The following is a 15,942-nucleotide window of genomic DNA, read 5'->3' as shown; positions in this document are numbered from 1 at the left end:
TGGGACAAGAGTAAGAAGACCCTGTCTCAAGGAAATCAAATGCCTGAATGAGACAGAGACAAAGAGACAGACGCCCTACCTACTTTGGTTTCCAGCATGAACCATACTAGGCACCTCACAACTGCCTGTAACTCCAGTACCCGTAATCCAACACCTCTTCTGGACTCGGGGCCCTGCACACACCTGTGCACAGACTCACAAGCATACATATACACACTGTGGTGGTTTGAAAGAGAAACACCCCTCATGGGCTCAGGTACGTGAACCCTTGGTCCCTGTTGGCAGTGCTTTTTAGGGAGGTTTAGGAGGTATAGTCTTGCTGGAGGAGCTATGTCCCTGGAGACAGACTCAGAGCACACAGTCTTCTCCCACTTATAGTTGGCTTCCTCTGCATTGTGTGTTTTGTATTTGCTGTAACAGTGTGACCTCTCAGCTTCCTGCTCCAACCACCATGACTGATGTCATGCTTCCCAACTGGGATGGACTCCCCCATCCCCCCTTTTTGAGACGGGGCCTCTCTATCATGTAGCTCTCTCTTGCTATCATGGAACTTGCTAGATAGACCCAGCTGACCTCAAACAGATCCACCTGCCTCTGCCTCCTGAATGCTGAGATTAAAGGCGTATGTCACCAAATCATAGCCAGCCATGTTGGGCTCGTGACTCTTTGAAACTATAAATCCCAAATAAACCTTTTCTTCTATTATGTCCCCTTGGTTATGTTGTTTCATCACAGCTACAGAAAAGTAACTAATACACACATAGTTAAAATATTTTAAAGGAAAATATGGGAACTGAAACACTATAAAGCAACTGGATCTAACCACACTCCCATCTTGTATCAGCCGAATGCATGTAACCCTGAAGTACACGACGCCATTCTCCATAAATGAGCCATACAAGGCCTTGTACACAAATATCTATGACAGCATTATTCATAACAGCTAAAAGGAAAAACAGCCTAAACGCCCATCAGTGGTTGAATGGATAAACAGAATGTGGTATTAGCCACATAAAGAAATACTGTTCAGCAATAAAAAAGGACTGAAACACAGACAAATGCTACAACATAGATGAACCTGTGAAGGAGCCCATTCATAAAAGACTACAGAGTGCATGAATGAAATGTTCAGAATAGGCCAATCCACAGAACAGAAAGCAGATTAGTAACTGTCTCCAGGTGTGAGAGAGGAGAGATGTTGGGTGTGGTGGCAAAGGCATGCATGTACCTTTTTTGGCAGTGATGAAAATGCTTCAAAACAGGGAAAGGGCAGCATAATCCTATTGACTACATATCCCGAGCAGGTCCAGTGTGGTGTGAGAGCCACACACCTCGGTGAGGCTCTGCAGGAAAAGTGCATGCGGAGCCTTGTGGGGCACAATGATATTTGCCTCACTACCAGAGAGTCTGAAGCAGGAGGCTTGATTCAACCAGTTTGAGGTTATCCTTTGCAGCATAGTGAGGAAGGAAAAAGGAGGGAGGAGGGAGAAGGAACCCAGACAGCAAAATTCAACATCACTGTTGCTGCTCAACAAAGGGCAAAAGAGCCCAATGATGGAAAGACATGTCAAACAAAGTTACACACATTAGGGCTGCAAAGATGGCTCAGTGGTTAAGAGCACTTTCTGCTCTAGCAGAGGACTGGGATTCAGTTTCCAGCACCCACATGGTGGCACATGATTACCTGTAACTAGTTACAGGGGAATCTGATGCCCTCTTCTGGTTCCTGCGGGTACTGCATGTATGTAGTACATTGACACACATGTAGGCAAAATATCCATCTACATAAAGATATTTATTTTAAAAATGTCCCACGTTGTACTGCTGGTAGAGAGGCAAGAGGTAAAAAGATAAAGCTTCTGGGAAAACTCCCTGTGAGTAATCCATGCCTCACAAGTGCAGGAGAGAAGTCATAAAACTTCTCTTTAAAAAGACAGTTTATTTTATTTGAGGATTTTAAAGTAGCAAACGAGTCTGAAACATCTGCCGAAGATGAGCGAACATCTACTGAGATGATAAATCAAATATAAAAAGAAACTGCTGATGTGGGGATGAGAAGAATTTCATGTGGCCGGGGCTGCCTGCAGCAGGGGAGGGGGGAGGGAGGGCATTTTCTCCTTTTTAGATCGTTTCTTTTCTGAGCACAAGTGCTCTCTGTGTCATTCTGACAATGTAAAGCCACTAAGTTTAGGCAACATAATAGCAGCCTTTGTTCTGTCCACCCCGGTTTTGCTGTTCCCATTTTGGCTGCTCCTCCAGATCACCCAGAGGCAGGCAGACTCTGATTTTGCAAGTTCAGCAGTGCTCCACCCCGGGGAATTGGTGGTGGGGGTGGGGAGGTGATCCCAAACGTGGATCAGAGGAGAAAATGTGTCACCACTGACTGCAAAAATGACATGACACCCCAGCCCCTCTTCACCCTCACAAAGAGGCTTGTGTGTCTTAACCACATTGATGAGCTAGTTCTCTTGAGTCACTCAGACACAGATGAAGTGTCTCTGTGCCAGGCACCCAGCCTAGAGTCCGTAGGCTCAGAAAGGATCTCAGAAAGTTAGGGGCCATTGTTCTCTAATGTACAATATACTAAACACAGAGCACAGGTGCAGATCACGTCAAACTTGAAATTAATGTACAATGTACACACGGAGAAGCATACTCAAGTGAGAAGACATCAGTGAATTTTTTTAATTAAAAAATTGTGTGTGTGTGTGTGTGTGTGTGTGTGTGTGTGTGTGTGTACACCATGGCACACATATGGAGTCAGAGAACAACTTGCAGGAGTCTCTCCTTCCACCATGTAGACCCCAGGTAGCTGTATTAGTCAGGGTTTTTTTAGAGGATATATATATGGGATTTATTAGAATGGCTTACAGGCTGTGGTCCAGGTAGTCCAACAATGGCTGTCTATCAACAGAAGGTCCAAGAACCCAGTAGTTGTTCAGTCCATGAAGCTGGAAATCTCAGCTGGTCTTCAATATATGCCAGAAACGGGAAGATGTAGGTGCTTATGCCAGTGAATGAATGGACTTGCCAGTGAGAGAGTAAGCAGGCAAAGACAGCAAGCTTCCTTCTTCCATGTCCTTTATATAGGCTGTCCACAGAAGGTGTGGCCCAGATTAAAAGTGGATCTTCCTACCTCAAAAGATCTAGATCTTTCGAAGTGGGTCTTCCCACTTCCAACGATTTAATTAAGAAAAAAAAAATCCCTGTGCTGGGCAATAGTGGTGCACACCTTTAATCCCAGCACTCGGGAGGCAGAGGCAGGGAGATTATCTATGAGTTTGAGGCCAGCCTGAACTATACAGTTAGTTCTAGGACAGCTAGGGCTGTTACACACAGACACCCTATTTCAAAAAAAACAAAACAAAACAAAAACAAAAACAAACAAACAACAAAAAAAGAAGAAAAGAAAAAAGAAAAATCCTGCTGAGCAGTGGTGGCTCATGCCTGTAATCCTAGCACTCGGGAGGTAGAGACAGGAAGATCACTGTGAGTTCAAGGCCAGCCTAGTCTACAAAGTGAGTTCCAGGACAGCCAGAGTTGTTACATAGAGAAACCGAGAGAGAGAGAGAGAGAGAGAGAGAGAGAGAGAGAGAGAGAGAGAGAGAGAGAGCATGCCAGCCTTCTCTCTGCTGGCACTGACTGACTGACTGACAGCCTGGGATGTTCTCAACTCTGGACTCATCCACAGAGCCACAACGACAGCTCAATATGAAACCAAATCCTCACCTTGCAGATTCAGGTATGGCTGCTCCATCACACCCTCCTTCTCCTTCCTCGAATTTAAAGAGAAAATTCTGGTGTTAGTGTTGGTGTGGATAGAAGCTGCTGTGTCCGCTAAGCTCAGGACAAGAGGCTCTCAAGCAGGTAGACAACAGTACGGGCCGGTGAGTTCGCTCAGTGGGCGAAAGTCCAACCACCTGAGTTTAACCTCTTGGAACCTACCATGTGAGTAAAGAACCAACTTCTCAAGTTTGTTTGACCTCCACACACGCACCCTGGCACATGCATCCTCCCCACACAGACAAGGACTGTGTGGGTGCTGGGAACTGAACCCAGGTCCTCTGCAAGAGCAAAAAGTGCTCTTAACCACTGAGATATTTTTCAGCTCATGCCTGTTTTCCTTTTTAATGTGGATGAAAGGGCACATCTAAATTTCTAGAATTCAGCTGTATAGCTCTCCAGCTGCTGTCACCTAACTGGTGCTGTAACTGTGTCTTCAAAAGGCCATTCCATCTTTCTATCAGGCCAGCTGCTTCAGGATGATGGCAACATGGTAAGATCAGTGGATTCCACGGCCAGTGACTCACTGTCACACTTCTCTGGCTGTGAAGTGAGTTCCTTGGTCAGAAGCAATACTGTGTGGAACACCATGACGGTGGATAAGGCATTCTGTAAGTAACTGGATGGTGGTTTGGGCAGAAGCATTACATGCAGGAAAGGCAAATCCATAACCAGAATAAGTATTTACTCCAGTAAGAACACAGTGTTGTCCTTTCCACAGAGGAAGTGGTCCGATGTAGTCAACTTGCCACCATGTTCCAGGTGGGGGATGGTGCTGTATCTGGCACTCCGTGTGAGTCTCTGCTATTGGCAGACCTGGCACTCAGCAGTAGCTATAACCAGGTCAGCCGCCTTGGTGAGCAGAAATCCATGTTGTCTAGCCCATGCTCACAGCCACTTTGTTTATAGGCCCATGAGGCAATGATAGTGGTGGTTTGGGAAAGAGGCTGACTGTCCACAGGATGGATCATCCTATCCACTTGATTACTGAAATCCTCCTTTGCTGAAGTCACTTTTTGATGAGCATTTATGGGACACATCCCATGTTTCTTCACATCCTATGCACATTTGGAAATCTATCCAAATACTTCTTCCCCAGATGTCTTTCTCACCGATTTTCTAAGCATGCTCTTTCCAAGTCTCTGACCATTCAGCCAGTCCACTGGCAACAGCCCATGAATCAGTGAACGTTTGCATGTCTGGCCATTTCTCCTTCCAAACAAAATGTATTACCATGTGTACTGCCTGAAGCTCTGCCCACTGTGAAGATTTCCCTTTGTTTGTGTCTTTCAGGGTTGTCCCAGAAAGGGATTGTTATGCTGCAGCTGTCCACTTCTGGGTTGTGCCTGCATAATGTGCAGAGCCATCAGTTAGCCAGGCCCTAGTCTTTCCTTCCTCAATTAAATGATCACAGGGCACATCCCGTGAAGCCACTCGTGCACGCTTGGTGGCAGACGGCACTGTATCTAGAATAGAAGCCATAAGCATTTGGCCAGCTTCTTCATGTAACTTCCTTGTGCCTTCAAGACATATCATGTATATACCAGTTTCATTTGACAATGGATTGCTCTTGTGCACGTCCTACTTTATGACTTGGTAGATCAGAAAACACCCAGCTCATGATGGGCAATTCAGGTTGCATGGTAATTTGATGGCTCATTGTCAAATGTCCAGTTTCCACTAAGGTCCAATAGCTGCCCAAGAGCTGTCTCTCAAAGGGAGAATCACTGTCTGCAGATGATACAGCCTTTCTCCAAGATCCCAAAGGTCTCTTCTGTGATTCACCTTCAGGGATCTGCCAAAGGCTCCAAACAGCATCTCCATCTGCCACTGCCACCTCCAGTACCATAGGGTCTGATGGGTCATAAGGTCCAAGTGCTTAGACCCTGTTGAAGAGCCTCCTCTTGTTCCAGGCCCACTCAAAGCTAGCAGCTTTTCAAGTCACTTGTGGGCAGAGTAACACACCCAAGTGAAGAATGTGCTGTCTCCAGAATCCAAACAAGCCCACTAAACGTTGTGCTTCTTTCTTGGTGGGGTATCTCTACATGCTCCACAGCACTGGACTCCTAAGAATTTCAGTGAGGTAGAAGGCCCTTGTATTTTGGTTGGATTTCTCATCCTCTGATGCACATATGTGGATCCAATCAGCATAATGTCATCAATACAGTGTGCCAATATGATATTTTGTGGAAGAGACAGACATCAAGATCCCTTCTAACTAAGCTGTGACACAGGACAGGAGAGCGAATATATCCTTGAGGTAAAACTGTAAAGGTACACTGCTGGCTGGCCTTGTCAACTGAAAGCAAATTGCTTCTGATGGTCCTTATGGTCAGGTTTCAAGAAAAAGGCATTTGCTAGATCAATAGCTACATTCTTTGAAGCTGGAGATGCGTTACTCAGCTCAAATAAGGACACGACATCTGGTATAGCAGCTGCAATTGGACTTACTACATGACTGAGTTTTCGATAGTCCACTGTCATGCTCCTCGATCCATCTGTTTTCTGTACTGGCCAGACAGGAGAGTTAAAGGGAGATGTGGTGGGAATCACCACCCCTACATCTTTCAAGTCTTTGATGGTGGCACTAATATTTGTGGTTCCTCTAGGGATACAATAATGTTTTTGATTCACTATTTTCTTTGGCAAGAGCAACTTTAAAAGCTTCCATTTAATCTTTCTAACCATAACAGCCCTCACTCCACAAGACAGGGAACCAATGTGAGAATTCTCCCAACTTCTAAGTATATCTATTCCAATTATATATTATGGGACTGGGGATGAGTTCAGAGATCCACTGGGCCTACTCTGAGTTGGACTTCAGCCAAGACTCCATTAATCACATGGCCTCCATAGGCCCCTAGTTTAACTAGAGGTTCACATTGTTTCTGGGATCTCCCAGAATCAGCGTCAATTCAGAACTAGTATCCAACAGACCCCAGAAAGTCTCACCACTTCCTTTCTCCCAGTGTACAGTTACCTTTCACAAAGACCATAGGTCCCTCTAGGAAGGACTGGACAAAGACTAAGAGTAAAACTTTTAGGTGTTTTATCAAGGTCCTTCCTCAGGGGAACCTGGATGTCTCTTCATTCAAGGGGTTCTGGGTCTGGCTCAAGTCTCGAAATTGATTCATTGGCTAAGATGCCCTTTTGCCACAATCTAACAGAGCCTTTCTTTCATTCAAGATTTTTCCACTTACACAGATGGAACAAAAATGCAATGGGACTCTTACCTATTTCATGCCTGGAAACATCATGATTTATTAGCAAGTTTCAAAAGTCCATACCAGTCATGGCTCAGTAAAATCAGCCTTGCCGGTGCTGATGATTATGTTAGGTCACTGTGAACATTGTTTGTCTCTGCTGCCCATTACAATAACTATGATCACCTTGCCTTTGGTGATTCTGTGCTGCCACCTGACCCCTGCATTTAATTCGTCCAATTGAGCAGCAGCATCTCCAAACCCTAGGTCTGGCACAAGGAAAAGGGTGACAACAAAACTCTTCAAATGTGCTGGGACTCCTCTCACCATTTTGTGTCTTGTAGGATTAGTGAAGGGCAAGTCTTCTGGACCTTCCCATTGTGGAGGATTAGATTTTACACAGAGTACCCACTCTAGCACTGCAATTTCCCTGACCCTTCATCAACACTAAGCCAAGGGAAATCAGACATCTCCAAGTATTTTTCAGTAGGCCATCTTTTGACAAATGCTTCAGACAACAATTCAAACAAAGTTTGCTTGCCTTTTGTTTTTCAAGACAGATTTTCTCTGTGTAGCCCTGGCTATCTTAGAGTTTGATTTATAAACCAGGCTGGCCTTGAACTCACAAATAGCTGCCAGCTTCTGCCTCTGGAGTGCTGGGTTTGAAGGTATGTGCCACCACTGCCAGCCTTGTTCTTTGTTTTTTGAGACAGGGTTTCTCTACATAGCCTTGGCTGTCCTGGAACTTACAAGCTTGCATGGTGAGTCATGCCTTTAGGTTCAGCACCCAGAGAAGGCAGAAACAGGCAGATCTCTGAGTTGAAGGCTGGCCTGGTCTACAGAAACCAAAAGCAAACAACAAAGATAGACTTTGCCTTCTGACTTCTCCCTGTCTCAGCCTCCTGAGTGTGGGATTATGGGTACCTGTCACCACACCTAACTAAATACATGATTTTCATACTGTCACTGGGCCAAGGTGGGAACCACAAGGTTTCTATGTTGTCGTTCTACAGTTGTTGCCTTTGTAATTAATCAGTGCCTTACAGAAGATGCTCTGAGATTATATAAACATCCCAGTTTCATCCACTGACGATTCTTGCCTGGGAAGATTTTCATTGCAGTGGCTGAAAACTAGTTTTGTTTATTTTTTTTAAATAACTTTAAGCACTTTGAACAAATCAAACTGAAATACAGACAATCAAGGAAAATCTACAATTAAAACATTCCCAATTAAAACATAGTCAAACATGATTATGTCAGATGGATCCCAGGAAACCTATATGGTAGAAGGAGAGAACTGACTCCCAAAGGTTGTTCTCTGACTTCCACATATACAAGTGTGCCCACAAGTATACACATACATACAAAATAAATAAATGCAAAACAAAATAAAATAAAAATGACACCCCCAAAGTCATTCTCAAAGATGAAAAAGTAAAGCTGGCCATGGTAGCCCATGCCTTTAATCCCAGCACTTGGGAGACAGTGGCAGACAGATTGAGGCCAGCATGGTCTACAGATCTACATATCGAGTTGTAGGACAGCCGAGGCTACCTACATAAAAGGACCCTGTTTAAACTAAACAAAATGAGATGAAAAAGGAAATCAGTAACCGGCAGTAGGGGTGGCAGTAACTCCTGTCTGTATCTGCAAGCCTAGGAGTGTGCTTTCAAGAGACAGAGACGAGAAAGGTGGCCTCTAAAAGCCTCTGCTTCTAGCAAGCCATCTCCAATGTTAGCTACAGGCTATGTTTGCTGGAAGAATTTAATTTTAGAAGGAGCTAAAAAATCAGCCAGGAGTGGGCATAGCAGGTATCCAGTCCAGAAGACCATGAGGCCTCCTGGGGTCTGGCCCATGACTTCTCTTAAGGCAGCAGAGGGTGAACCTAGGCCTGTGTCACCAGGAGTCTCACACAGCCCTGACCTTCTGCAGGTGAGGTACCTGCTCCTCTGGTTAAACACACAATCTGCCTGCCACAGACAGCCTGTGGCGCTGACTGCAGCTCTAATATCCTGTGGCTTAATTAGCGAACCTCGATGGGAGCACAGTCATTAAGCCAGCTAAAATACAGTAACAAGTAGACCGAATCCCTAAAGCTCAGTTGGCAGGCCAACTTAGAAACAAAAGGAATGGGGCTAGAGAGATGGCTTAGGAGTAGTTTGGACTGCTCTTTCAGAGGACCTGAATTCTGTTCCTATCACCCACACTAGGCAGCTCATGGCTGCCTGTAACGCTTAGCTTAAGGGATCCTACACCCTCTTCTGGCTTCTGTGGGTACCTTCGTGTATGTACACTGCCCCCAGCCCCACATATACACACATATACACGTAATTAAAATATAAATCCTCAGGTGAGCTCAAAGTACTAGTAACCCACAAAGCAGTAGCAGCAGCAGGCAGAGTTTCTCCTTCTGGCCCAATCAGTGCGTTCCTGAGACCCATGAACCATCGCTGCTGCTTCTTGGGTAACTAAGTCTGGCTGCTTCAAATGCCTTTCCCTCCAAGGCCTTCGTTCTCCCACAAAAGAATATATATATATATATATATATAATATATATATATAATAAAATATATATACAGGTGGCTAGTTTCAGGTTTTCCGCCATCCCTTGGCTCACATTCCTTGACTACATGAAAATTTCCAACGAAGTCAGGCCCAGGGGAGCAGAATCCAGCCTGATAGCATCTCACTGTTTCCTTCAACTGGAAACCTCAAGTCACTCAATCAACATGGCAGCCGAATGAGATGCTAATGATTTCAAGACACAGGTAACTTTCAAGCCGCTAAGACTGACAAAAGCTATCCCGAAGCAAGTGGCAAACAATGACAAAGCAAAGGGCCCTAGCAATTATGGCACCCAAATTCAGAGCTGTCAGGATGTGAACAAATGCGCATCTTAGATTCATCAAGAGGTTAGGAGATGTTAGGTGTCACTAGAATGCTACTAACATGTAGGAGACAAGGCCTCCTGCAGTCAAACTGGGAGACTGAATTAAAATTTAACCTCTATTCCTTTCCTTTTCCCTTCCCAAATCCCTCATTACTCAGCCAGGCAGGACCTAGCCCTCTGTTTCACTCAGAGGCGAAGGGCTGTAGTTAGTTACTTCACCTCAGGCCCCCCCTGTGAACCATCTAGCACTCCCTCTTCCCGGGTTAGTCCTTCCCCCAAATCATGAAAAGCCAAGGTTCCCCCACTCTCCATCCTAGTCTCACACTGAGATTTCAACACGTGACCTCCCACTTTTTTTCTTTGTCGTTGTTGTTCTTCTTTTAATTTCTCGGCTTTATGGAAAAGAAAATAAATATAGAAAAATCCAAAGCGCTGTGAGCATCAAAGTCAAAACCGTCAAGATTAATGCAGAAAATTACAGCCGTCTTGCTTTTCTGAACATTGCCGTAGCAACAGGCCATAATCCCAGCATCCTGTTTTATGTGTTCTTTTAAACAAATATTTACTGGCTTGGAATGCTAGCGAGGGCATTGGCTCTGGTCAAGGAGGGCTCAGCTCACAATCTGAAAATGGAACTATAGGAGTTTACTCAAAAGTAAGGCAGACCCCAGCGTCGTAAACTCTATCCATCAAACTGAGCAGGGCCTGGGAACAGCGAATGTTTCCGGAAAGACAACAACTAACTTTTATGCCCTGGGAAACATTAAGAAACAAAACACGGGGGCTGGAGAGATGGCTCAGAAGTTAAGAGCACCGACTGCTCTTCCAGAGGTCCTGAGTTCAATTCCCAGCAACCACATGGTGGCTCACAACCATCTGTAATGAGATCTGGTGCCCTCTTCTGATGTGCAGATATACATGGAAGCAGAGTGTTGTATACATAATAAATAAAATCTTAAAAAAAAGAAATCCAAGAAAAAAAGAAAAGAAAGAAAGAAAAAGAAACAAAACACAACAGGCCACACCACCCAAACCAGAAACCATCAGGCCAGACCTTGGCACACCTGGGCACATTTGGCAGGAGAGGGTTGTATTCTGTTGGGCTAACCTGAGCATAGAGGAGGGCCTTGGCCTACAAGTGAGGGCTAACCCTGAACCGAATCCAGGACAACTTAAAAGAAGGAATCCAGGCAACTGCCCTGGAAGCGACTCCCAGGCCCAGTCTCCCGGGTGGACACACTGTGTGCCCCGAGACACTCACCGGTAAAATGAAGCTTTTGGTCCTACCCAAAAGGAGGCCTACTCCTGGGAGCCCGGGACTCGAGAGCCCCGAGAGGGGAACAGGCGTCTGTCTGGGGATGGCTAACGGAAGCCCCGGGGCAGGCTCAATAGCTGGAACAGGCTACCAGGATGGTGGGTGCCTGGTGCTCAAGGACAGTCGGGAGGAGGAACGTTCTGTGGAGGCCACTGGGTCCGCCTGGCACCGCATACTCACGGTTACAACAGGTGGTTTCCACGCACGTGTTCCGGTCACGTGGCCCTGCGCCCACACATCCACGTGCCGCTGCTACTGTGCGCAGGTCAGGTGGTGCCTCGGCAGCGGGATCCCGCTTATGGTTTTCAGCCGGAGCTCTTTAACTATCTATCTATCTATCTATCTATCTATCATCTATCTATCTATCTATCTATCTATCTATCTATCTATCTATCTATCTATCTATCTATCTTGTATACAACCCTCTGCCCCCATGTATATGCTTGCACACCAGAAAAGGACACCAGATCTCATAACGGATGGTTGTGAGCCACCGTGTGGTTGCTGGAAATTGAACTCAGGTCCTCTGGAAGAGCAGCTGGGTGCTCTTAACCTCTGAGCCCCAGCCCTCTCTGTGCTTGCTCTTTATGCCAACCTAACTAACCCGCGACCTGGGAACAGTGGCTTCCTCCGCATGTGGAGGACCTGGGCTTGTGGGGAGAAGAGGAGGTGTCGGCATTTGAACTCAGAACACAGAGTTAGCATTCAGCGTTCTCCTGCGGATTTTTTTTTTTCTCCCAAAGCTGAGGTGCTACGACGGGCTTACGCCCTCTCACCATCAACGTTGGCCGCATTCTGCTTTGAGAGCAGATCTGTTCTGGGTGTGCGGCTGTGTGGTCATGCAAGCATGAGTGGGTGAAGGCCTGAGGGGTTGTCAGCCCTCCAGATTCACGTCCAGCGAACACTGGTGGAGCCCTGTTCCCTGCATCTGACATTGAACTAGGGTATTTACATGCATTATTTCAGTCTAGCCTCAGCCAGCCCCGTCTGCGGTGAAAATCCATGCCCTACACTCCGAGGAGCTGGTGGTGCTCACTGAGGCACCACACATGACTAATTAATGATCTGCCTGCCCTGTTCTCCAGGCGGGAGGGCCGTGGAGCTAAGCTGAGCTTTGCCCGCCTGTCTCTGGGACTTTAGCAAAGTTTGTCTCCTGAGGGAACCCTTCTAAAGGTGACCAGGATAGGACGCGCAGGATCACAGCTGCCCTGGTGTGCTGGGCGAGCCTTCTTGTTTGACCTTTATTTCTTTTTAATGGGCCAGCTAATTCATCCGGCTTCCAGTTGTCACAGGCATTTTTACTTTTAATTGAATTAGTCGCCTTCTGAGACAGGCACTCATTGCGTACCTCAGGCTGACCTCGAACTCCAATTAAAAACTCCAATCCTCTTGCCCCCAGCCTCATGAGGGCAGGGTATTTACTCAAGGAATCAGCCCTGTCCTCTCTGAATTCCTTACTGTTTATTTGGAACGCGCCTGCCATCTTAAACGTTTAGGCAGGCTTCTCTTTACGAGCACATTGTGGAAGTCTAATAGAAAGAGAAAGAGCCAAACCCGGCAAAATGAGAATGCCCTACAAAGGATAACTCCACGGACAAGCTGCTTCCAGAAATAAGACCGCGTTTGCTTGTTCCAGTCCCCTAGAGGGCGCTTGTACCCTAGACAGTTTTCAGATATGAACCAGGCTCGAGGGCCCCCTGCTGGGCCCCAGAGCCACTCACCGGTTTATGAGAACCCAGCTTTAAAGCCCAGGGCTGTTGTTTCTATTGGCCTGTCTCTCTTCACATCTCCCAAGAAGTTTCTTTTAATTTAGGGACTCCCGGTGTTCAGGTTTTGTGTCTTTAGGGCCTTTGCATTCACCCAGGGGGTCCTGGAAAGGGTGAAAAAGGAGGTTTGATAAACCAGACTGCTTCAGACTGGCCTGCCCTTCCCCAGCGAAGATAACTCTTTCATCTCTTAGGCTCTGCTTCCTTTGGTGCTGTGGAATATTTGTTTACATTGTAAAGATGTGTCTCTGCCTAGGGCACCTCCTGACTGGTTTAATAAAGAGCTAAATGGCCGATAGCTAGACAGGAGAGACTAGGATGGACTTCGGGGCGAGGAGAGGAACTCAGTGGGAAGAAGGATCTAGGAGTGCAGGAGACACCAGGGAGACACTGAAGAGGTGGGATATACGGTACAGAGTAGAGGTGACCGAGCCACTTGGTAGAATACAGATTAATAAAAGCAGGCTAATGTAAGTAAGTTACAAGAGCTAATGGGACCAGCCTAAGCTAATAGCCAAGCTTTCATAATTAATAAGAAGTCTCCATATCATTTGTAAGTTGGTAGCTGACAAAAAACACTTATTACACTAGAGCATATAAGTCTGCTCACACGAGGCTGGGGAGCCTACTGAACCAAAACCAAATCTCTCTCTCTCTCTCTCTCTCTCTCTCTCTCTCTCTCTCTCTCTCTCTCCTAGCCCAGGCTGATCTGGAACTCACTACACAGCCTAGGGTAACCTCCAGCTCACTGCAATCCTTCCCCAGCTTCCCAAATGCTGGATTACAGAGGTTAGCCACCACCTCTGGCTATGAATTATCGTTTAACCCAGAAAACAGGTAGCTAGCTTTAGGGCCTAAAGTTTAGGTTGAAGCAGGGTCTGTCCAGACAGAACAGTGTTAAGCACTCCTCATTTGCCCTTCCAGAGCCACCCTGAGCTGCTGTCTGTGCTGGGGGCCGGGGAGGGGAGTTACTTGTTCACTGGTAGGAGGGGGGGGCGCGCAGGGCGGGGGAGGTGTGGGGTCTCATGGAGGACTCAGTGAGGCCCCTAACGATGAGGTAGGGGCTGACTCAGGCTAACCCAGTTGTCACACTAGATTCCTTTTGTTCCATAAAATAAAAGATGCTTTAAGTAAGCATCTTCACCTGACCCCAAGCCCTGTGGCAGCGAGGCCGAATGCTGACAATTGCAGAGGACCCATTTTGGATTTGTGGTGTCTGCATAAAAACATTTCACTTTGGCCAGGCAGTGGTGGCGCATGCCTTTAATCCCAGCACTCAGGAGGCAGAGGCAGGAGGATCTCTGTGAGTTTGAGACCAGCCTTGTCTATAAGAGCTAGTTCCAGGACAGCCTCCAAAGCCACAGAGAAACCCTGTCTTGAAAAACCAAAAAAACAAAACAAAACAAAAAAACCACAAAAACCATTTCACTTTGATCTGGATGGGCTTTGACTCTAAGCAGCCAACCGAAGATTCAGCCTGGTGTGTCATCCTCCTCAGGCCTCCAGAGGCTTCCTAGGGGTAGGTCTAGCAGGCCTGTGGAGAATTTACCCTCTCACCCTGCCATAATTGAAAACTTGCCCAGCACACCCCTTCCATGGAGCACAGGGACTCTGGGGCCACTAAAGCTCAGAGTTGCATCATAGGCAGCAGAATTGAACCTGAAGAGCCTTTTGATCCCATTACTTCAAGTTTTGTTGATTCTGACCATACCAAGGACAGACAGACAGACAGACAGACAGACAGACAGACAGACAGACACACACACACACACACACACACACACACACACACCAAGAGATTCAAGGAAGAAATCACATTTAACTTAATAACCAGCCGTGGCTTTGGTCATTGAAAAGAATATAATTGCCTTAATATTCAGTAAGAATCAGTAAAAGAACTCCTCCAAATAAGGGTATCAGTAGCTGACATTAAAAAGATGATATAATTTCTGAATAGGTAACACAGTCGCAGAACTTAAAGGAAAAAAAAAAAAAGAACCAAACACTCAAAACACTGAAAATCTGAACTAAAATGTTTTTTTTGTACCCCTGCCTCCCTTCACACTCCCCCCTCCATGTCTACACCTCAACCTTGTGCTCACAGGGGAACAGCTTATATTCATTTTTCCACATCCAGAAACTCCCCCCCCTTTTCCTCCAAGGCAGGGTTTCTGTTTGGATCCCTGGAACTGACTCTTTAGATCAGGCTGGCCTTTTGCAAACTCAGAGTTCGCCTGCCTCTGCCTCCCCAGTGCTAGGATTAAAGAAGTTCACCACCACCACCTGGCCAGAATTTCTTAAAAACAAAACAAAACAAAACAAAACAAAAATGTGTCTATGGGCACATGCATGTCATGGTTAGAATGTGGAGGTCAGAAACTATCTCAAATGTGGAGGTCAGAGACTGTCTCTACTGAGGTCAGATGACAACTTATGGGAGTCAGTTTTTTCCTTCCCTGTGGGTTTCAAGTATCAAACTCAGGCTGCCAAGCTGGGCAGCAAGCATCCTTACTGAGCCATCTTCCTGGTCCCCATCATTCCTTTTGGTAAAAAGAAGCACACTGGATGGAACACTTTTAGGCTGACATTCACCGCACTTGTCCTGCCATCTGCAGCAAAATGGGAGGAAGTAGAGGACACTGTGCCAAGTGAGAGAAGCTGAGCAGGGAAAGACGAGCACCTCAGGTTTCTTCTCATATGTGGAGGCTAAAAAAGGTTACCCTGACTCTAAAATAGAGATTGCTAAAAGTTGGGAAGGAGGGGAGGGAAGGGAGATACAGGAAGGCTGGATTCAATAAGTGTCTACCATATGCATGTGTGGGAATATTACAACACAGGAAACCCCATTAATAAGTACAATTAATATATCTTTCTCTCTTCTTTTTCTTCCCCTCCCTCCCTCCCTCCCTCCCTCCCTCCCTCTCTCCTTCTCTCCTTCCCTCCTTCTATCTTCCTTCCTTCTTTCTAACTGTATAGCCCTAGCTG

The sequence above is a fragment of the Cricetulus griseus genome (assembly GCF_003668045.3).
Source record: "Cricetulus griseus strain 17A/GY chromosome 1 unlocalized genomic scaffold, alternate assembly CriGri-PICRH-1.0 chr1_1, whole genome shotgun sequence".
NCBI classification, from domain to species: domain Eukaryota; kingdom Metazoa; phylum Chordata; class Mammalia; order Rodentia; family Cricetidae; genus Cricetulus; species Cricetulus griseus.
The sequence above is the reverse complement of the archived record's forward strand: the minus strand, read 5'-3'. Positions refer to the sequence as shown.